Source organism: Pongo pygmaeus, chromosome 9 (genome assembly GCF_028885625.2).
Source record: "Pongo pygmaeus isolate AG05252 chromosome 9, NHGRI_mPonPyg2-v2.0_pri, whole genome shotgun sequence".
In the NCBI taxonomy this organism is placed as follows: Eukaryota; Metazoa; Chordata; class Mammalia; order Primates; family Hominidae; genus Pongo; species Pongo pygmaeus.
Genome location: NC_072382.2, coordinates 108639521 through 108662155, shown reverse-complemented (window position 1 = coordinate 108662155; position 22635 = coordinate 108639521). Strand labels below are relative to the sequence as shown.

At 37.8% G+C, this 22635-nt stretch overlaps 1 protein-coding gene across 1 annotated transcript in view; it reads left to right on the top strand.

Moving 5' to 3' along the window:
- GUCY1A2 (guanylate cyclase 1 soluble subunit alpha 2) overlaps positions 1-22635 on the top strand; it is a 372058-nt gene that overhangs the window by 9439 nt on the left and 339984 nt on the right. The window lies entirely within an intron of this gene.

Here is a 22635-nt window from a genome sequence, read left to right as displayed (position 1 = left end):
ATCCTTCCATTCCTTGTTGCTTTATGTCTATGCTTCTTCATACATGAACCCTCCAACTTAATACTGGGAGAGGATGGTTTTTCTGACTTTTTATGTACGCACGCACATGTATATATATATATCCTGATTTCTGTTGCTCCATTTTTTCCCCTATAGAATCCTAAGTTATCACTCACATCTCCATTATGGGACTTATTGTATTGTACCTTGATTTTGGTTTATTCTGCCTCTTTGAGATGGAAATCCTGTCTTATTTATCTATGTATGCCCATGCCTAGCAGAGTATCTGAATTATAAAGGCACTCAATAAATGTTTGTTAAAAGAATGAATAAATGATTGAATAAATCCTTGTGTAGTTTATGATGTATTTGGTACTGCTCTTTTGGCCTTAATGATTTTGTGATTTTTAATTGATTATTTTATCTGACTGTTCTGTTTGTAACTTTTTCTCAGACATAAATGGGGATATAGTTATAACATTATTTTTTAGAATGCGTTAAGATTTTCTAAACATTCTCCTACCTGACATTTTATTTTGGACTTCGTAATAATCTGTAGATTTTATGCAAATTGCCTCTCACTTTGGGTAGTATGATTATCTTTTTTTTTTTTGAGATGGAGTCTTGTTCTGTTGCCCAAGCTGGAGTACAGTGGCACAATCTTGGCTCACTGCAGCCTCTGCCCACCAGGTTCCAGCGATTCTCTTGCCTCAACCTCCTGGGTAGCTGGAATTACAGGCACACACTACCATGCCTGGCTAATTTTTGTATGTTTAGTAGGGGTTTCACCATGTTGGCTGGGCTGGTTTTGGACTCCTGACCCCAGGTGATCTGCCTGCCTTGGCCTCCCAAAGTGCTGGGATTACAGGTGTGAGCCACCGCACCAGGCCGGATAGTATGATTATCTTAAAATGCCTGTAGACACAACAGTTATTTGGGGTTGCTGATGTGCTGCCACTTACAAGGGTGTCAATATTATCTCCTAAAGAAATGTGTATCTGTAAGATAGAGGGACAGTACATCTATCATGCTATGTTGTTCATTATTATTTTAGCATGTAAGAAATCCTATATTACCAAACATTCTATTAAATAAAATTCTACAAACCAGCATATCCATATATCTATCTTACAATAATCATTAGTGGACACAATAGTGGCACAGGGAGGGATAGTATCCTTGAAAAAAGTGTAAAGTTAGAAATTGCTTATTTAAAGATTGGGGAAGAGAACTGCCTAGGAATAGGAAGAAGTGTTATTGGGTGTTTTTTAATGGCCCAGTTGAGGTTGGAGATAATGAATATGTAGATCAAGTTGGGAAGATGAGTATGACATTCAGAGGTATAAAGCAATGACAGTATTGTTTATACATTAGAAGGCCTATATGTCAGACTGAGCTTGAGGTGTTTGGGGACAATCCATTGGAGTGGAGGGTTATGTCTTACGGAATAATGAGTGAATGTCCAAATGGGGAATACTGCAATAATCCAAAGGCATTTCTAGCCTTTCTGTTTGAACACCGATCTGAAATTAAGACTATTTAGAATATATCTAGAGCATTCTTTCACTATTGAGTTCACTCTCTTGGAGTAGCTGATTTGTTTACCCCACTTCTAAACCAGAATCAGGTAACCAGGTAACTAGTTAGTCTTTGAGAAACTCCGTTCTAATTAACTGCTTGATTAGTATTTACATCATGCTTTCAAAGTTAGGACTAATCCTTGAAAAGCCCAAGGATATTTAGCTATATCATTCATGCATTTTTTTATGGTTCCAATGAGTAGTTGGTATACTGTAAGGTTTTCTTGGCTCAGACTTGATACATCACTTCTTGAGTATAAGACAGTCTGGGTTTTAGAGTAGCGGTGACCACCAAAACATTTCAGGTTGTGTTGGAGAGTGCAGTGGGTATTTTCTTACTTAAAAAGGTAGAAATTCGTTCTGGTGAATCAAAGATTCTAAGTGAGCTATCGCATATGCAGTACTGATTTGTAAGAGAGCAGATGAAGTTCTATGAAGTACACTTAAGAGTGAAAGGATTTTAAATTTGTTAGTCAGTCCTTCATAATCCCAAAGGTTCACCTGTGTGTTTCAGTGCCTCAGTGTTGTCCTTATGAGTATTAACTATCACTCTGCTATAGATTGTGTGAACATCCTGGTGTGGGCAGTGTTTTAGATAATCAAGTGCTTGATAACAGCAAACCTGCTGTACGTAGAAGCACTGAGGAAGTAAATGGTCCTTGTGGTCTGACCAAATTAATGTGCATACCATTTCTCATATTCCACCAGGGAGTCTCTTAGGCAAGGGAAAGATATTGTGAGTAGATTTTAACAAAACCATTTTCCTATCTTTTAGACTTCTGTATAATTTGGTGAATGTGCTTGTCTTGTTTTCCCTGAAAAATGCCTGTCAGCCGATTTGTGTATGTACATGCACAGAATGGTTGGAGGCTGATCCTGCAACTCAATAAATGCTGCATTCTGATTTTTGTTCCAATTTGACTTTGGGGGAATAACTTTTGTCTCCACTTCCCATCTCTGAAATCACATCTGTCTCACTAATCTCTCACTCAAGAGTAAATATGTAATAAAATGTGAACAGTGAATGGAAGACATTGTGTTTACTATTACTCATGACTTCGTTGTGCTGCTTCACTTCTTGTAAAACAAAATATTCCTTCAGGTTCTTTAACTCTGTACATTCTGGGAAAAGAGGAGATTTGCAGTCTGGCAAACTCTTCGTGTTCTCTTGGGCATCATTGGATAAATTCGCCTCTCTGAGGATCAGTTTCTTGTGTATAAAATGAGGTTAACAATTCATAGGATTATGAAGATTAAAAGTATAGTAATACCTAGCACAGTATTTGGACTATAGCATACGATCAATAGGTTTTGGTGCCGTTCTCTAACACCTTCTTACCAGTTATCCTGATACTTTCAATTACCTCTAGCCACAATCTTTGGCAAAGTCTCTAGATAATACCTTTTGTCATGGTTCTTGTTTGGTGCTCTTATGCTTTTTATGGGAAAAATTTCCAACATTTTTGGGCATATGACATTTAGGGGTTATTCTGTAGGGGTAATATACTTACAAAAGATGTTCTCTTTCAGAAATCTTAAAAACAAATGCGATCTTACCAGGTTCTTGTTTATTCACTCATTCACTTACCTCTCACATTCATTCATTAATTCAGACAGCATTTATTATCAAATGAGCACTTACTAATTTATTCAGCATATATTCCGTATACTTTAAACACATGAATGAAGTAGAGGCTCTCAGAAAAAACATTTTACATTGTCATTTTTGTATTTAAAAATGTAAAATCACACCTGTAATCTCAGCACTTTGGGAGATTGAGATGGGAGGATCGCTGGAGCCCAGGAGTTTGAGACCAGCTTGGGCAGCATAGTGAGATCTTGTCTCTACAAAAATACTGGAGAATTAGCTGGGCACAGTGGCATGCACCTGTGGTCCCGGATATTCAGGAGGCTGGGTGAGAGGATCACTTGAGCCCATGTGGTCAAGGCTGCAATGAGCTATGATCACACTACTGAATGGCAGCTTGGGTGACAGTGAGAAGTTGTCTCCAAAAAAATTTAAAAAATGTAAAATCACATTTAAAAAATTACCAAATTATGTCCACAGCAGCTATTGTCTGCCCCTCTGTCTGTCTCTGCCCCTTGTTCTATGCTGACCTTTTCTAGTTTTGTATAATGTGTAGGACATAGGGTCAAAGTACAGTGTGTATCTAAAAAGATCAGTTGAAGCTATAGTAATGATGATAATAATAATATTTATTTGTTGAGTGCTTACCATTATCGGGCAGTGTGCTTAGTGTTCCATGAATTTTGTTCCATTAAATACTCACAATATTAATGCAGGGGTGATGCCTTACCATGGTCATAGGACATTAACAGAGAACATCAAGAGCCTATGTCTCTAACCTCATCTTGTGGTACTCTGTATACTCATGGTTCTATGATATAGTCCTTGAATATGCCAAGCAAGCATCATTTTGCCTCAGGACTATTGTTCGATTCCTCATGTCAGAAATGTCCCCCACCCACTTCCTTTGCTCAGTTCTCCCAAGATTGGCTCTTAGTTTTCAGCTTTCAGCTCAGTGTCACCTCATCAGACAGTATTCCTCCTACACCCATTCTGTTTCACATCACTGTTTATTTATTCTTTTCATCACAGCCTCACTATCAGAAATTATCTTCTTATTTACTAGTTTACCTATTTATTACCTGTCTTTCCTCTTATAATTTAAGTTACACAAAGGAGGAACCTTGTCAGCGTTGCTCACTGTGGGCTTTGCAGCACCTAGAATAGTCCTAGCTAGAGGTAGGGTCTTTATATAACTTTATTGATGTATAGTGTCACTTCAGAGGAAGTCTTAGGGCTTGGAAAAGAAAGATAATATTTAAAAATAACTCATGGGGGAGGGGAGAAGGAGAATTAACATATATTAAGCAACTGCTATGGAGCCAGAATTTATCAAATGCTTTTATAATACATATCACTAAATTTTCAAAATAATCTCATAGGAAAATTTTGATTCAGAGAAGTTGAGTAACTTGCCTATGATGACAGTTAATTACTGACGGAAATAAGGCTGGACTCTTGTTCTGTTTAACTCCAAACCTCATATGCCTTTCAGTATTTTATATATTTCAAGCTTTGGTGAATGTGGTGGACGTCGTGATTCGCTGCCTAGATGCCCCTTTAGTAATGAAGGACTCATTCCTCTAGATGCTAGGTGTTCTGTTGACAGTCAGCCCTCAATCATTAGTCCTCTCTCTATATTGCCTGGCCTGAGGAGAGGGGCCTTGCTCAAAGTCATGCCCCATTCCCATGATTAATCACCATGCGATAAGAAAGCTAGGCCTTCTCACTCTAATTTAGGGAACTCTGAGATCAGAGCTCTATGTAGGGTCAGCTGAGACTTCCATTGAGTCTTCATCATAGTCCAACTTCTCCTTGTGCCCAATTCTGCTTTCTTCTCTACCTTTTCATGGTTGTTGATCCCAAGAACACTCCCTAATAAGTTTCCTGCATGCTAATCTCCTTCTTAGAGTCTGCTTCCTGGAGAACCCAACTCGTGATGGTGAGTTTGAGAATTGTCATGGCATTAACAAAAGTGCAAGATTCAGCAATGGGAAGGTGGCACTTGGGAGAAATATAATGATAGCTTTGGAGTTGGATATTTTGAATTTAGTAAAAATGATTAGCTCTGGACTGTGAGATCTTTAAGGGTTTGTTTACTGAATCACCAAGCTCAGTTAAGTGCCTGCCAGTTGATTTAATAAACAGAGGATTGAAGATATGGGATTGGAATCTGGCTAAGAGCTTGTGGTTGAAGATGGTTACTTTAGAGGTGATAGCTAGTATCTTGAAAATTGACAAACACTCTGAGTGAGAGAGAAAAAAAATTAAGAACAATGGAGAATTAGGGGGAAATATACAGAAAGAATAAAAAGAATAGAGGTGACAGGATTTTTTTGTGTGTGTTTGTAGGATGGGAGGTGACTGGGAGCACCTGGGAGCAAGGACCCAGTGGTTCATATTTGCAAAATAATGAAATTTAAGGATGGTCTTTTCAAATCCAGTATGATTGAGGTTGCTAGTGGCCTTAGAAAAGCGATGCCAATCCTGCAACTGAGATAAAGACCTATTTAACAAAGTTTAAAAAGGGAATATATGGTGAGTAAACAAAGGATATTGTCGGCATACATCTCTGACTCAAGACATTTGATAAAAATAGAGATAGCAGCACCTGTGAGGCTAAATCTAAGTTTATTAGAGTTGGAAATTCATGTTTGAAGGTAAAAGATAAGTAAAAAAAACTGGAGATAGATAAGACTTGATCAAGGATAGGGTCTCTTTAGAGGCATTCTCTAACCTATTTCCTAAGAATGAGGACACTTCTTTCTTTATACTCAAGGGGAATGTAGGAATATGGCAGAATAGGAGTACAGTGCAAAGGTTACTGTCATATTTTGGTTTTATTCATACCCAATTTATTATTACATTCTTGTCTAGATTCTGTCATTATAACTTAGTCATTGGCCAGTAATTTTGTATATCTAGCAATTATCACATTTAAATTGCCATGCAATTTGCAGTTCTCTAGATATGTATTAATGATGGCAGCTGCACTGACTGTGGGATGTCAAATCAGGTATGAAATGTCACTAATTCATCCTTCAGTAATTTTATACTCAAGTCATGGAGAGTACATTGTTTCATTTGTATAATCCACTGCTTAAATAACTTTTGGATTGTCTTATCAATAGCTTTAGACTTCGGGTTTTCTCCTATCCTCCTAAAAATAAGCGTTTATAAATTGAACACCATATGGAGGGAACTGTTTTTTTATTTGTGTTTGTATTAGCTTGTTTTGTTTTACTTATAAAAGTGTTTTATATACATATATATGTAGTTATAAAAGTTTATATATTTATGCGAGTTGTGTATGTACACACAGACACACACACACACACACACACACACACACACACACACCCCTGTTCTTATTCTCTCCATGTCTGATATGACTTTGTTCAGTGTTAGAGCTCTTTTTGACACTTTTTTTGATACTGGTAGAAAGGTCACTAATGGAAGGAACTCTCGAGGTATTAGGAGCCAAGTGAATAGGACTCTATTTTGTCGGTATTTTAAATATATTTTATACTGTTGAAAGGTAGTGTGGAAGGTGAAATAAGACCAAATAGGACATATATCATCAAATGTAGCTTCTTGGCTCTCTTTCCTTTTCTGGGTGAATTTTGATCAATTTCATCAAGCAAGGATTTTTATCTATTTTATATACGGAAAAATTTTATGACTACAATATGCCTGTCACATTGTGGCTGGGCAACAATTTTTTTTTTTTTTTTTTTTTTTTGAGACAGAATCTCACTGTGTCGCCCAGGCTGGTATGTAGTGTTGCGATCTCAGCTCATTGCAACCTCTGCCTCCCAGGTTCAAGTGATTCTCCTGTCTCAGCCTCCCGATTAGCTGGGATTACAGGTGCCCACCACCATGCCTGGCTAATTTTTGTATTTTTAGTAGAGATGGGGTTTTGCCGTGTTGGCCAGGCTGGTCTTGAACTCCTGACCTCAGGTGATCTGCCCACCTTGGCCTCCCAAAGTTCTGGGATTACAGGCGAGAGTCACCGTGCCTGGGAAATAAATATTTTTTAAATGAGTAAACTTAGAGTGAATGTAAAGATATTTATTTTAAGTATACCACACAAATGTTGTAAGAACCAAAAAAGATAGGGAATACAAATGCACTTTAGAAAAATAAAATCAACAGCAGCAAAAACAAAGTAGAAAAACAGAGAATATGCAAATGTAAATAATTATTATGTCCTGTTATTTTAATTTTTATTATTTCATATATTTACTGTATGCCCCCTCGCATGCTTAATTTTACTGTGTCGTGAGCCAGAACCCCAAATCTGTGGAGCAAAAAATGGTTCCAGTCATTAGCCCAATTAAAAAAAAGTATTTTCCTTGAATGCTTGATCTTCTACACCAGTCAACTTACATTATATACTGGGAAGAAAAAATAAGTTCTGTCTACATGATCTAACTATATTTTAAAGAAGTTCAATAGTATTTTATTAAGCAGATATTTGTTGTTTCTGTGCCAGGGATTTGAGATGTCTCAGTTATTTGGGGAAAATTCTTAGAATTCTATATCCCCACCTACTGCTCTGCCATGTATTTTCTTGTGATTCTGTTTCAAACATTTCAGGAATGAAATTTCAGAAAGATTTTATCTTTCTTCCAACTTCTTTCTTGTATAAAGTCTTCCCAAGAGAAATCAAGAACTTGTGGAAGAAAAATTCATATTACCCCTTCAGCAAATTTAAGAAAAACCTGTCATTGTACTAGTAAGAAGCTTGTTATCTTAATTCAGTAGGTTTATGTAGACCTTAACAAAAGGAAATAAATATCTTATAATGAGTATTGACCAAATTCTCTCAGTGCATGGTCACTCTGAGTCTGTTTGCCTTCTTCTAATTTCATTTCTTTCCCTTGTGTGATTGGTTTAATTTGTGTATGATTCATGTCTTGATTTTAAATGTTGTCTTACCAATTATTTGCTTTTTGGCTTAAGGAGTTTGTTATTTTTTTAAAAGGAAAGGATGCAGAGAGTCTTACAAATTATGTTTTTATCATAGTATTTACACATATAAACCCAAATTTATTTTAATAGGATATTTGAAAGATCTATATTTATCTATTTATATCTATGTATTTATCTACCAATCTACTATTGATTTCATAGGGCAGGAGAGAGGGAGAGAGATGACCCTGTCATTAGATTCTGAATTTAAAAGTACCACGTAATAGAAATCTGGAGTAGGCATAATTACCCTTATTGTATCTTTTTAAAATTTGCCACAACTAATGAAAATGTCTTTTACTTCCTTAACAAAAGAATATGCCTCCAAAGGCATTGTTGTAGGGAGTGATAATGATGAGATGATTGGGTTGTAATGGAACAGAGATGGAGGGAAAGAGTAAATCTTAGCTACAGACTATTGTAATTCCATTTGAAGCTTCAGACAGATATGAGGGAGTTTCTATCATGGAAGCTGGAGAAGAGATATTTATTGTTTCCACCTGATATAAAGATCAGTAAATGCTTTGTGGACCTGACAGTGTTTGCAAGCTATAAAGTCTTTCTCTCTTTTTCTCTGTGTTAACTTATTGCCATTGTAAACACATTTCAAAGAAAACCAATCTTCCCCTTTGTTCTGAATTAAATTTTTTTCTCCAAAAGTATACCTGCAATGTATAAACCTAACTTTCCTGCTGAAGGAGAGTGGATGGGATTCTCCAGCAGCTTATTGCAGGTGGCTAACTATACGAATTGTGGTGGAGGAGGCTGCTGCCTGCTGATTCTTTAAGCACTTAGGCACTTTATCTCCTTATTTAGCTGCATTCTTGGGTTGCGGGTGAGGGAAAAATGGAAGGAATAAAATATTAAATTAAGTTGTAAGTGTAATTTTCTACCATCAATCTAGCTTTCTTGACTATTTAGGATAATCTAGGTCTCAAACACCTAGTGAACACAAATATCCAATTGTTTAGATTATACAGATGGAATATATCGCCTTATGGTGCTAATGGCAACTATAGTGATAGAAATTAACAATTCCATTGGACATGTAATTGGAAAAAGTATTGTACTACAAGTTACCCCAAGAAACATACTTTTTCAAAGAATATATACTAGTAAGTCATTTTCAAATACGAGTCAACAAAATATTTCCAATTGTATAACTATAAAATATGAATCTGTTAATAAGGATCTACAAATAAGATCAAACCAACACATTTTGGCCATTAGATAAGGTATTCAGCTACTTTATGTGATTATAAATCCACAAATCTTATAAACCATGTAAAGATGTTATATAACATCAAGAAAACATCTTAAAAACCTAAAATAACAAAGTTTATTATGGTTTTGCTCTTTCAGAGTGACTAATAGAAATGAATCACGGGCCTATTAAAGTCAAGTCTATCAGTTTCTGCCTTGGTATTTTATACTAGTTCAACCTCTGATATATTATGGATTAAGGTTAAGAAAATGTTAAGTGGAGACATTTGCTTTTAGTAATCCTTATTCTCTCTCTCTCTCTCTCTCTTTATTCCTATATCAGAACCTCATGCCACAAAAATCTGCAGTAAGACTCTCCCAGATAAATTGTACTATGTACATTTTAAATACCTTATATAAAGTTATTAATTCAAAAGAACCTCTGTTGATTTTAAGGACCTGCATAGGGGTGGAAAGTAACCTTTTTGGAGGAACACTGGGGTTGCGGGTGGGATGGAGATAGCTCTCCTGGTGCTCCTAAAATCAAATCTAGTGTCTGGCCCCACAAGACTCTGCCATGTAGTGATGACTATATAGCAGTGATGCTTCTGGGATCTCTCAGTCAGCCATCTGGAGATCTCCTTTGTGACAGTAAATTATTTAATGTTCTTGGTCTGTAGTGATAACATGGATACATTGGGAAGTAAAAACAAAAAAATAATATATAGCATTTTTGATGATGTGGCATTATACTTAAATTTTGGATTATAAGCTTTTTTTTTTTTTTAATGAACAATTACTGCTACTTTAGGGCTCATTTTAAATAAGGTTCAGGACCAAATGGGGCTGATGGTGTCCTTATGTTTTATAATGCTTAGAGATTCCAGAGATTTTGCTATTTATAGGAATAATTTATGGATAAATATGTGTTGTGGTAATAGTGCATGCCCCGTACTGGGTTTGCCTTGGAAATTCCAGTTAAGAGTCGTTATGCATGCAAGGAAGTTAAAATGTTTTTAGAAGCTGGAAAATAGTAAGTGATATCCAATCAGTACCTTGTTTTCAAGCATCATAACATTAAAATTCCGGTGTGAATATGTGCACATGCTGACTTACGTAACTTGTGCAGGACAACGTTTGACAGATATTTGTAAAGCTGAATGGTGGAGCAAGATATTTAAACTGATGTAATATCTAGGAAGAGTTTGAAAAAACATGATGCCATGTCAGAAACATTTCCTCTCCTCTGTAAGCAGCTGTTCCCAATATCCCTTTCTTATTCACATCCTTTCACCCTCTCCCTCTCCTTTTCCGAATTACTAATTTTCCGTTAGGTAATGAGACAAACAGATGGCCAGAAATACTACATAGTTTACAGCTTGGTTCTCAAGTGAGCAAGTTTTGATGTCTTCTGCTGGAGGTCTTCGAAAATGTCCCCCACAACAGTTCACATCATGATGGCCATTTTGTGATAAACAGCTTATTTGGATTAGTTTTTAGAGTTAGCAGATTTGAAGAGAATTTTGAAAAGCCAGGGCTTTCCCCAACTATATGTTTTTTTAACACCTAAAAATACAAGGCATTAGTGACATCACTTTATTTTTTTCTTTTCAGTTTTCCCCACCTCAGGACTGTGAGAGATTGATGTGCTGATACATACTTTCCATACAGAAAAGACAGTAGCAATAAGTGACATCTCTTTAGCGTTTCTAAAACATGTTTTTCACATACATTATCCCACTTTGATTCACCCAGGAAGTATATGAGGTAGGCAGGACATGGATTCTTGATAGGCCCAACGTAAGGGTGAAGGAACCAAGGCCCAAAGTTGGTAACCACCGACATTTTAGTGCCCGGTTCTCCTATTGCAAACCCTAAGCTCTTTCTACCATGCTATTATTTCTCAGCAAAGCCACGAAGAGGTCTAACCTTAATATACAGTCTTGTTCAGGGGGGGTTCCCTGTCTTGCCTCCACTATGGCTCCTACTTTGTTGACTTGTTAAGGAGTGGTGGTAGCGATTTTCGTGGGCCTTACACCTCTTACCAGTTGTTTAGTTCCAGACTGTGTGATGAGTTTACACAACATAGGCCTGTGTTAGAAATGATAAAGGGCTCTTTCTTCCTCAGGACTCTGCCTCTAGGCTGACCTAGTTTGCCTGTCCACTGTCATGTTTGTATGCTCTGGGCTTCTGTGGGTGAGGCAGCTATGAGCAAAGTGACAAAAGCCACCGATACTGCCAACAGCTTAGTTTATGCTGCAGAGTGCGGGAAGAAGAATGACATTACTTGACATTTGATTTCTGAATATGAAGGAAGTCTTGATTATCAGGTAAATAGTTACATGCATAAGGGTATATATTTCTCTACATATATTGTATATAAACTATGCATACTCATACATCCATGTATCTTGGCATAAATAATTAGAAGGAATGAGAAAGTAATATATGTAATAGAGTGATAGCTAGTTTAAAAAATGTGCTCAGATAGTTTAGAGTTAAACTAAAAAAGACTTTTTATGTTATGCAGTATTAATCTTCTGCCTGCATGAATTTTTTTTCCAGAAAAAGTGTGATTATTCTGTATCTCTAACTTAGGAATCTAGCGCATCATAGACACTGATGATGTGGCAGTCATTATCTGCCAAACATCTGCCTAGTAAGCATGTTTTATATCCGTTTGGATCATCAGATTATAGTCAACACTAGATCCAATTATATTCAGACCCTTACTGAGTTTTTTCTTTCAAGAGAGGTGGAAGCAATGGAGCTAGGCAGGACCCACCCTGAGTAGTATTTTGATGATTTCTACACGTCTCAGCATCTGAGACTTTTAAAGTCCAAGGATGTGTTCTTGTCAGTGTCCTGAAATAATCAGTCTCTTAGCCACTGACTGGCTAAACAAAATGCCCATGGCACTTCAGTTGACATGTAAATGATGATTTACTTATTTACAAGGAGAAGTAACTGTGAAATGTGTCTTATTACTCAAAATCTTAATGCTCAGCACATTTCTTACCTGATCAGACTATGTGAAGAACCAAGTCATAATTAGACGTTTGCTTTAGTCCATTTAGAGTCAAAGCAAAATTAATTTCATGCTAAGTTCTTTAATCCAGTTTATAGAGCTTTCCAGCTGTAGGGAAGACCTTGCCAGTGAGAACTGATGTTCAAGGGCATTCATAAGACTCATTTTTAGCTAAGATGGTTGAATAATTTTTCTTACTTTAGGAATAATCTTTCTCACTGTGACAGAGGGCCCATATGCTCCTAAACGGTATTAAATATAATGTTTCATAAACAATTCCCCTCCCCTTCTTTTTCCTATGGGTTGCCATCTCTAATTTTATCACTTCCTCCATATCCTCCCTTTGTTGGTCACCTTTAGATATGTTGCTTCTATTGCTCAATGGCCTACTTTGCCTGGAGCAAAACCCAGGCATGCAACTGGAGCAAATTCTCTGCCACTGGTTTACAAATTACTGTTCGAGTTAGTGCATTTAGGGTTGACAACATATTGCTTTGTTTTATGTGTTAATTTTATAATTTAACTGTCAGGCAGAAATATTACTTCCCTTATTCTCAGACTCTTCTTGGGAAATACCTCACTGAAACTCCCAAGTACTGGGCACAATAGAGAATTCTTTGGAAATACTCAAATTGAAGCCACAAAGGTGTCTAAAAGACTAGAAATGATTTTCTCATGAGATCCATTGCTATCCAGTGGGGTACCTATGAGCTGAAATGTCACTAATTAGCTTTGCAGCATTTACTAATTGGCATCTTTGGGCTGTAAGGCATGGCTGGCAACAGTTCTAGATGTTCGACATGGTCAGTTTAGTTCAATTTAGCAATTTTTTGACTACTTCATAATCAAGAGATTTATACATTGAGTTTAATCATCACATAACACATATTTATGTAATACTTTATAGTTTTATTTCATTTTGATCTTTCAACAGCCCTGAGAAATGGTTATTCAGGAATTTTCCCATTTTATAAAAATTAAATTGAGGTTCAGAAAAATAAATCCTGTATCCCAAATCACACAGGCTAGCCAGGAGTTAATCCCTTTCAACTATAATCTTTTCTGCTGTTGGTGAAGATAGAACAATGTATTTCAGCTTAGAAGGGCAGGTTAAAGGGTTGGAGGTTTTGGAGGGAGTCAGCCCTAGATTGGATTCTGACTCAGACACTTACAACCTAAGTGACTTTGGGCAAGTTTTTTAAACTTCTCTGGGTTTCATTTTTTCACATTCATGAAACTGGGGTAATACTTCTGACTCTCTTGTAGGATTATTTTGAAGATCAAATTACTTGATGCATGTGACACGTAGGGTCCAGTGTTGCACTCAGCACATAGCCAATTGCTATTACAATGTATAACCCAGAAAGCTTCCCCATTTTACACTTTGAAGACTGAATCAGCCCTATACCATCTGTGAAGTTTTGTTTGGTTTTGGGCTTTAAACTGGAAGCCACGTCTACCAAAAGGCTTTTGCTATACCATGATCCATTTTCCTGAGAAAATGTCTACAAGCAGTGCCATCTTGTCTTATTATCAGTATTTTCATTCGCACTGAACCAAATTGGCCATGATGGTGACCAGTGAAGCAAGTATTAATATCTCCTAAAATCTCGCTATTAAGAAGTTAATGAGCATACTGGAGCTATTTAAGTAATAGTGACACTGTTTTCAATTTTGGGAAAACAACAATCTCATTTTCATTCCATTAAAGACAAAAGGAAATAAGGAATTTCAGTTAGATACATGGGAAGTATTTCCTAATGGTCACCAAAGTGAAATAAATTACCAATGGAGGAAGCAGCTTGTGATAGAAAGAGCACAAGAGACCCACGACCTGGTCTTAATGGTGTTCCTTTCCAGTTCTGTAGCTGAGGCAAAACACTTTAACCTCTCTGATGCTCAGTTTTTTCATTTGTGAAATGTGGATAATTAAATCTGAGACTCGTGAGATTGTCGTATCTAATAGGATGGAAAAAAAAGTGATTTGTAAAAACCATAATGTGTTATGCAAACCGAAGGTGGTGGTGTTACTCTCTGGAGTTCTTTGAAAACATCAGACATCCTTGGATGACTTAAGTGTGTTCTTGCCTGAAGGCAGAAGAAAGACTAAATAACTCATACTTCAGGGAGTGTATGTTTTCTGCTCAAATTAGTATTGATGGTATTAGGTTTTGTATCAAATTGAAATTCAATGCCTATTTTTGGAGCGGCATTAAAGTGAAATAACAAAGGGGAAAATACTGGGAAAGCAAACATACATTTTGTATAGGAAGACTTAATTACCATATTGATTATATGTTAAGTATAATCAATTATAACCAGTAGTAATGATGATAACCACTGTGGTTTGCTATTAGAGCATACTTCTAATAAGGCAAAGGTTATTAGTTTGAATCCCCAGATGGGTCAATTAGCATAATGTCAGCCTTTACCCCAAGCTCTAATCAGGTCATGCAAATATATACCTGTGTTCACAAGGAGAATAAAATGAAGACTGGAAAAAATTGCCCAGATGTTAAACCAGTATGGATAGAAAAACCCTAATTTTAGTGAATCTCTAGCTTTTTATTTTTTCCTTTAGCACACCTAGGATTTTTGCATTTTGTAACTAATTATCTGAACTTCTAGTTTTGTTTAGCAAATTAGTGGTGTAGGTCACTTGAAATGGTATTCCTACCTTCCTATAAAGCTGCTATCCTTCTAAAAAGTGTGATTATAATTACCCAGAGAAGGTTGTTTAATCGCCAGTATGTTCCAACTCTGTATTTACGAGTGCTTAAACTTTGTAGTGCTGTACTTGAAGATGACCCTGAGAACTACATACTTCTTACATGTATTTTTCAGATGGGAAAATTGAGGCTTTTTTTTTTTCCCCCCAGGACTTTCAGGTGAAGAGATTTTGGCTAATTTTATTTTTTTTAAAAAAGATCAGTAGCACAGCTGGATTTGTAATATAGAGGTCCTGACTCAAAGTTCTATATTTAATTTGCAGTCTTTTTTTTTATTTTTTATTTTTTGGCTTATATGTAGTAAGTTTAGTCAGAGGCTGGGAAAGTAAACATTATGTCTGGATATTTAGCAAGATTGATGACTACACAATTACCTCTCCTTCAGAAGTAAACTGGTTGTTTGAAATGACATTATTTGGATTAGTTTTAGTAATAAAGTCAGTCATATAATTTGATCCATTGGTGTCTACAGGCCTACCTACAAAGAAAGGGTATCTAAGATTATAATTCTGATTAAGTTGTGGAATTCGACATAGGGTATCCTAAGAAACAATGTGTTCTCATGTTGTGGAGAAGGTGGTGATCTCCACTTTGTGACCTGGAGGATGACCAGAAGGGTTCCTTGTCCCCACAATTTATCTTTCCCTGACAAGCCTGTTTACTAAAATTAAACTCTTAAAGATTTTGACCATCTTCTATATTGTAGAGAAGCTCATTCACACCATCATTTACCTTAGCAAGGATTCAGGCTTGAGGTTTTGAGGGAATGGAGTTAGGATTCCTCCTGAGCATCATCTTAGAACAAGGTAGTAAGGGGATTTGAAATTTTGATGAGGGAAAGAAAGGGAATATGCAAAGAATGGCTTTTGGATTCTTATTCGAGAGTTTAGATTATGGTGGTGAGGATCTGGCCTAACAGAAAGGAACACAAAGACACTGGGTGCCCAGAGGGTGGGGAAAGGTGAGCTAGAGGATGACAGAAAGCTAAGAAAGGGGAAGTGGAATTATTTAAAATAAAATTTAATTCCTGATTTTGCTTACGGGTTTTCTTGTTGATACAGCTTTGGTTTAAAGAATGTTGTGTGTTCTCGAGAAAAAAGTCAATTACTTTGAATACACGTGATTTTGTAATTTTATGTGACATTAAAAAACTACTTTCTTATTGAAGACAGTTTCCTAAGAGATGACATGTTCTGGCCGGGCGCGGTGGCTCATGCCTGTAATCCCAGCACTTTGGGAGGCTGAGGTGGGCAGATCATGAGGTCAGGAGATCGAGACCAATCTGGCCAACATGGTGAAGCCCCGTCTGTCCTGAAAATACAAAAAAAATTAGCCAGGCATGGAGGCAGGCGCCTGTAGTCCCAGCTACTCGGGAGACTGAGGCAGGAGAATCTCTTGAACCCGGGAGGTGGAGGTTGCAGTGAGCCGAGATCTCACCACTGCACTCCAGCCTGGGGGACAGAGTGAGACTCGGTCTCAAAAAAAAAAAAAAAAAAAAAGACATATTCTTTTTGTACAAGAGGGTTTCTTTTTAGTCATGTGATGGTGAACAGATTACCTAATCTCTCTAAATTTGGTTCTTTTTTAGTGATAATAACACCAGTCTGATTATTTCACTTGATTGGTGCAAGGATCAATTGGGATAATATATATTAAAAATACAAACTGTAAAGTGCTCAACCAAATAAAAAACATTAAATATTGTGTGCAGTAAAGGTTGAAGGTTACATGCTTAGATTTGGGAGCCATATTACCTGGGTTTCAATCCTGGCTTTGTCCCTTTTTATCTGTGTGACACAGGGCAACTTAAAGTTTGTGCCTCAGTATTCTCCTTCATAAAAAATGAAAAATAATAACACCTACCTCATGTGGTGATGTGAAAATCAAAGAAGTTCATATACATAGTAGGCTTAAAGCAGTGCCTGGCATAAAACACCATAATCATTCTAGCTGTTGTATTTTTATGTGCATGTTAGCACAAAACTAAATGCTGAATTATTTGCATGGGAGTGGGTTACTGTGAAATTAAAGAAAAAAATGTCGTACTTATGCTTCAAGCAGCATAGCTCTTTGCTTATCTAACAAATTCATATTTGATTATAAGCCATTAGTGACAGTTAATGAAAGGGACTGTGTTTGAATTAAGCAGTTATGAGTATCCATCTCAGAAGCTTACTTCTCTTGATACTTGAATTAAGAGCCTATTCTCATTAATGCCGACTTATTCAGATAAAGTTCACAGTGTTTTTGTCTTGTTCATCATGTTTATATCTTAAGTGAAAGATTTCAACCATAACGACACATTGGAAGCAACTGGGTCCCCCTGGACCAGTTCAACTGGAAAATCTGGGGGTGGCCCTCAGACCTTGGTAATTTTTATAAAGGTCCCCAAGTGATTTTAATGTGAGGCAGAATTTAAAACCATTGGTTTAGAGCAGTAGTGATTAAATATATACCTATATCGTTTAGTTTTTGACCTTGATAGATAATTTTGTCATATTTAAATAAACAAAATAATGGTCAGGCACAGTGGCTCACGCCTGTAATCCCAGCGCACTGGGAGGCTGAGGTGGGTGGATCACTTGAGGTCAGGAGTTTGAGACCTGGGCAACATAGTGAAACCCCCATCTCTACTAGAAATACAAAAAAAAAAAAAAAAAAAAAAAAAACCGGGCATGGTGGCGCACACCTGTAATCCCAGCTCCTCAGTAGGCTGCGGTATTAGAACTGCTTGATCCTGGGAGGCAGAGGTTGCAGTGAGCTGAGATTGCACCATTGCACTCCAGCTTGGGCGACAGAGCAAGAGTCCATCTCAAAAAAATAATATGGCTCTTTATGGATGTTTCTTTAAAGGCAGACCTATTGTTTCTATTAAGTTTGTGTCTTGTGAGTATATGTCACTAAGCAGAAATGAGAAGTTTGATTGTTTTTAAATTATGTGTGTGTTTTTTTTTTGGCGTGATGAAGTGCTGTGTGTATCAAATAAGAATATAGACTTGCAGAATGTGAAAGGTAAGAGGGAGCCTCAAAGGCATCTAGTGCAAAAGGACACACTTTGAAGTCAGTCCTGTTTTGGAGTGATTTATTTACTTACTGGGTGTGTAATCTTGTGACACTTGCTTAATCTCCCTGAGCTGCAGCTTCTTCATCTCTGTAAAATTGAGACGTACATGTATTTTGTGCGATGACAACTGTGTTTCACGCTGCGCGCGCACGCACACACACACACACACACACACGCACACATCTTTACTCTCTGCCTCCTGGATCCCCGCACCATCTGGCACGGATATCCAGAGCAGGGACTGTGTGGGAGCCTCAGCGGGACTGTCTGAGCCTGCAGGGCCAGCTGCTGGGGACTGCTTCCTCCCACTCTTCAGGGATCGTTTCTCTGGCTCTGTTGGGACTATTTCGTAGTTGGCTGTTTGGATCTCATGACCTTTCATGAGCATAACATTTAGTCTGTGGGGTTCAGTCACTGTTGGTCAAGTATAGTGAAGCTGTTAATGAGACTAGAGATGAAGATGGCTTTTTGCTGCCATATGATGGAGGCTTTTGGGTACCCTCTGTTGGTACCCACTGTTTGAACCCCAGAAAATATGTGTGCAGGACACTGATGGCTGCTGCTTCTTTCCAGCTGGCTTCCTCTCCATTGCTACTTCGTGTTGAGTTGGGACACTAGGAGGCCACTATCTATGTCTTAGTTTGGGGGAAGGAGAGAAAAATTACAGACCTCTTGACTTTCTTTTTATGATAGTAGGAACAGTGGATTTTCTCCTTTCCCACCCTTGTCTCTTTGATCCTCCAGCATAGGGCTATAAAATTAGTAGGCCACTCGGCAATCCTGTTGCACATTCTTTGTATAAAAGGAAGGAAGTTCATGGGTTGTTTCTTATTAGCTGTAAAGTAAATGCCTGGAGTCTTGACCTTAGCTATGATGTTTCAGCGTCGTTCCTGCTCACTGGCAGGCCTGGCTTTAGTACTATCCTCAGCCTTAATTTTGAGAATTCTGCTTGTATCACTGTCTCTCTCAACTGATCTTAATGTTTCATTGGACATATTTATAAATCCGGCTGCCATTTTTCTGAATTTTCCTCTGTTCACTGGAATTGGTGTCAACTTCTCATAATGAGAAGTATCGGTAACTTTATTGATTTTTTTTAGGTGATGAAGATCTTGAAACATTACACCTGTGGGATGAGTTTTCTAATTGAAGTCTGTGTTCCTCCACTAGATTATGAGACTCTTGAGGGTAGGAACCATGTTTTTTAGCTTAGCATAGCCATATCTCTCATTATTACACACCTACTGTGTGTCAGAGATGTTGCTCTAATTATTTCAGTGCATTCCCATAAAAATAAGGTACACATGTGTAACAAATCTGCACATTCTGCACTTGTATCCCAGAACTTAAAGTAGAATAATAACAAAAAAATTAAGAAGGTCATTAAACTAAAAAAAAATAAGGTACACATAAGGAATCTTGTTTCAGAAGAGCTTAAGTAAATTGCCCAAGGTCATCTAGCTAGTGAGTCATAGAACTTGCTTTTGAATTGTTTGACTTTAAAACCTCTTTTCTAAATCATCTTTCCAAACTCCTTGCAGAAAAGGACAGATGCACATAAGAGGACTGGGATCTTGGCCTGTAGAATGTTGGATGGTTCTCTTAAGTAGGAGACAGTTATGCAGCTGCATTCTTAAAGAAGAGGATAGACAGTTTGCATGTTTTCAAAGTCCTTGTTGTTCCCACTGATCTACATTGACTTGCATCACTGGCATACATGGACATTTAATAAACGTTTGCTGAGAGCTGGACCCTACCACCCCAGAGGCAGAAATCATCTGATGGAAGGCTTTGGCCTGTTTGTGGGTCTTCGCTTCATGCTTTTTACTCGGGTCAGAGAGGCTGAGATTATGTGAATTTGTCTCTCACTGATAAGGCCATGGGTTGAGGCCATCAGACACACTCTGAAAACTGGAATGAATCCATGGTGATAAGATATTCGGAGGGGCCAGAGCTGTGTTGAAGTCAGTCTTGGATTGCTGAAGTTAGGAGACGCTGTGCAGTCAGCCTCTATGCTTGTGGTTTAGGCTATTAGAATGTGCCTGCCCACTTTGGCAAGAAATAGGAAGTGCATGAATGCTTTATCAACCTGAAGCCTTGTTGGATGTGCTCAGAGAACATTTCTTTTTAATGTATGTGGAAACTATAAATTTAACTCCTGCTGGGAGTGGAAGTAATTGCTTCACACAAGAAAAAAGCTAGATCTTTAAAAGGCTTAACTCCTTTCACAAATATGTGCTTTTTAATGACTGGGAAATTCCTGGTACAGAAAAAAAAATGTCCTTTTGTACAAATGAGGTCATTCTGGTCTTAACTGGCCCTGTACACTCTAGTTCCTGCTTTCTGTTCCATGTTTTGTGACCAGAGGTTATTGGAAGGATCATCCCTCTGTGGATATCCACTGCTTTTTCAGTTTGTTGCCAAGGGGAAAGTTATCTTAGCTCAGGAACTGCCAAGCCAGTGCAAGAGGCCCAGATCCAAGGGGTACTGAGCTAGTGACTGATAATGATTGGATTTAGATTGGTCATGGATTAGGTTGTTAAAGCATGCTTTCTGTGTGCACTAGGATTCCTATGTCTGATTCATTCTCTTTAGATTTCTCAACCATTCCATTGCCTCTTCCTTCAGGAATGATTTTTCTTTCCTAGGTGCATACCATTTACTCTGCTTTGAGTCTGTTTGGATGAGTAGAAACATTTGTGCCAGTCTGAGTCCTGGTATAAATGAAAAGCAGCTGCTGAAAGAAGTTGCTCTGTACCTCTCCTTTGAACACTTGGAAGCTGATTCCTCCTAAAATTAATTTGTGAATTGGTTTGGCTAATGTGCAGTAGTTATCTGAGGCCTTAGATTTGTGTGGTGAAAGTGTTCTCCTACGTGGTAATGTAGAGTAGATCTCAGTAGATGCCCTTGATTCAATTTAAGCTCACTTTCCTCTAACTTTAACCATTGCCTACCAAGGAGGATGTTAAAGATTCGAAGAGTGTTAGGTAGGGAGAGTGTTACATCTGTCTTGGATGTTTTTATAAAGAGGTGGACATGGAGTGGGTCTAAGTGAGATTTGACATAGACTTCTGGGGTCTCCTTTTTTTTTTTTTTTTTGAGGCAGAGTCTCACTCAGTCACCCAGGACGGAGTGCAGTGGGGTGATCTTGGCTCACTGCAACCTCTGCCTCCTGGGTTCAAGCAATTCTCATGCCTCAGCCTCCCAGGCAGCTGGGACTACAGGCATGTACCACCATGCTCACCTAATTTTTGGTACTTTTAGTAGAGACAGGGTTTCACCAATTTGGCAAGGATGGTCTTGAACTCCTGACCTCAAGTGATCCACGTGCCTCGGCCTCCCAAAGTGCTGGGATTACAGGCGTGAGCCAGAGTGCCCAGCTCCTGGGGTCTCCTTTAGACGATGTATTTTTAAGACAGCCACTTTGAAGGATTAGCAATTGGAAATGGATACTTATTAACTGCTTCTTAGGTATCAGCACTATGCTAGACCTTTTCTGCAGATTACCTTTTTAGAGGTAGAAGGCTACCATGCTGCCTCGCATCTTGAAGGGTTTGTATTACATTCGTATTCCCCAAGAATTCATCCTTGGCTATAATGGATCAATGTTTTGATGAGGCCTTGAGTGCTTTTTTTCTGCTTAATTGACTACAGGTTTTTGTTATTTAAAACATTCTCTTGCTACTGAGAACTTGGTTCTTCTTATCATAACTTCCTAATAACATCTAGGTTCTAGGATCTTGGTGTCCCATTCATGGCTCTCTAAGTCTGAAACTCCAAGTTCAGTCTCTGTTGCTTAATTTCTTGATCTGGGATTAAGAACCTCTGTCTTGAGCCGTTGTGGAGAAGAGATTATGAAATGTGGTCATGAGCTGCTTAGATATTTGTTGCAGACCCCATTTTTTGCCTGAAGCACTTGTGGCCCATTCAGTATGCTTCAGAAAGAACCTTTGCTTGAATTCTCTTGGGACATGGAGGAAGTCAGGCTGAACTGCTGTGACAGTCATGGCTGTGGGGCCCTGGATCACCTGCTTCCCATCCTACTCTGCCTTTTTGTTAGTCTCCTCAAAGAACAGGGGAAAAAAAGATAATTTAAGTTTAAAAATATCTCTTACTATAAAGTTGACTCTTTTAACTCAATTTATCACTGCTTGCTGGACCATCCTTGAAAACCTTGTTAAAATGTAGAAGAAAATATGAAGATGTGCCATTTCATTTCAGTTGGTCATTACCTCATGCAGATTACATACGCTGGAAAGGAAAAACCATGACTCATGTTTCTGCAGGGCACCCTCCCTGCTACCCACAAGGCCTGGGTTTATTGTAGGCAGCCAATGAGTATTTTATTGAACTTAATAGCTGTTACAAAAGAATTGAAGAAAACATTCCTAGGAAATACTATCATAATTGAAATTGGGAAGTTCTGGGTAATTGCTGAGTGCCTCATATTAGTTACTGTGGGGAAAATA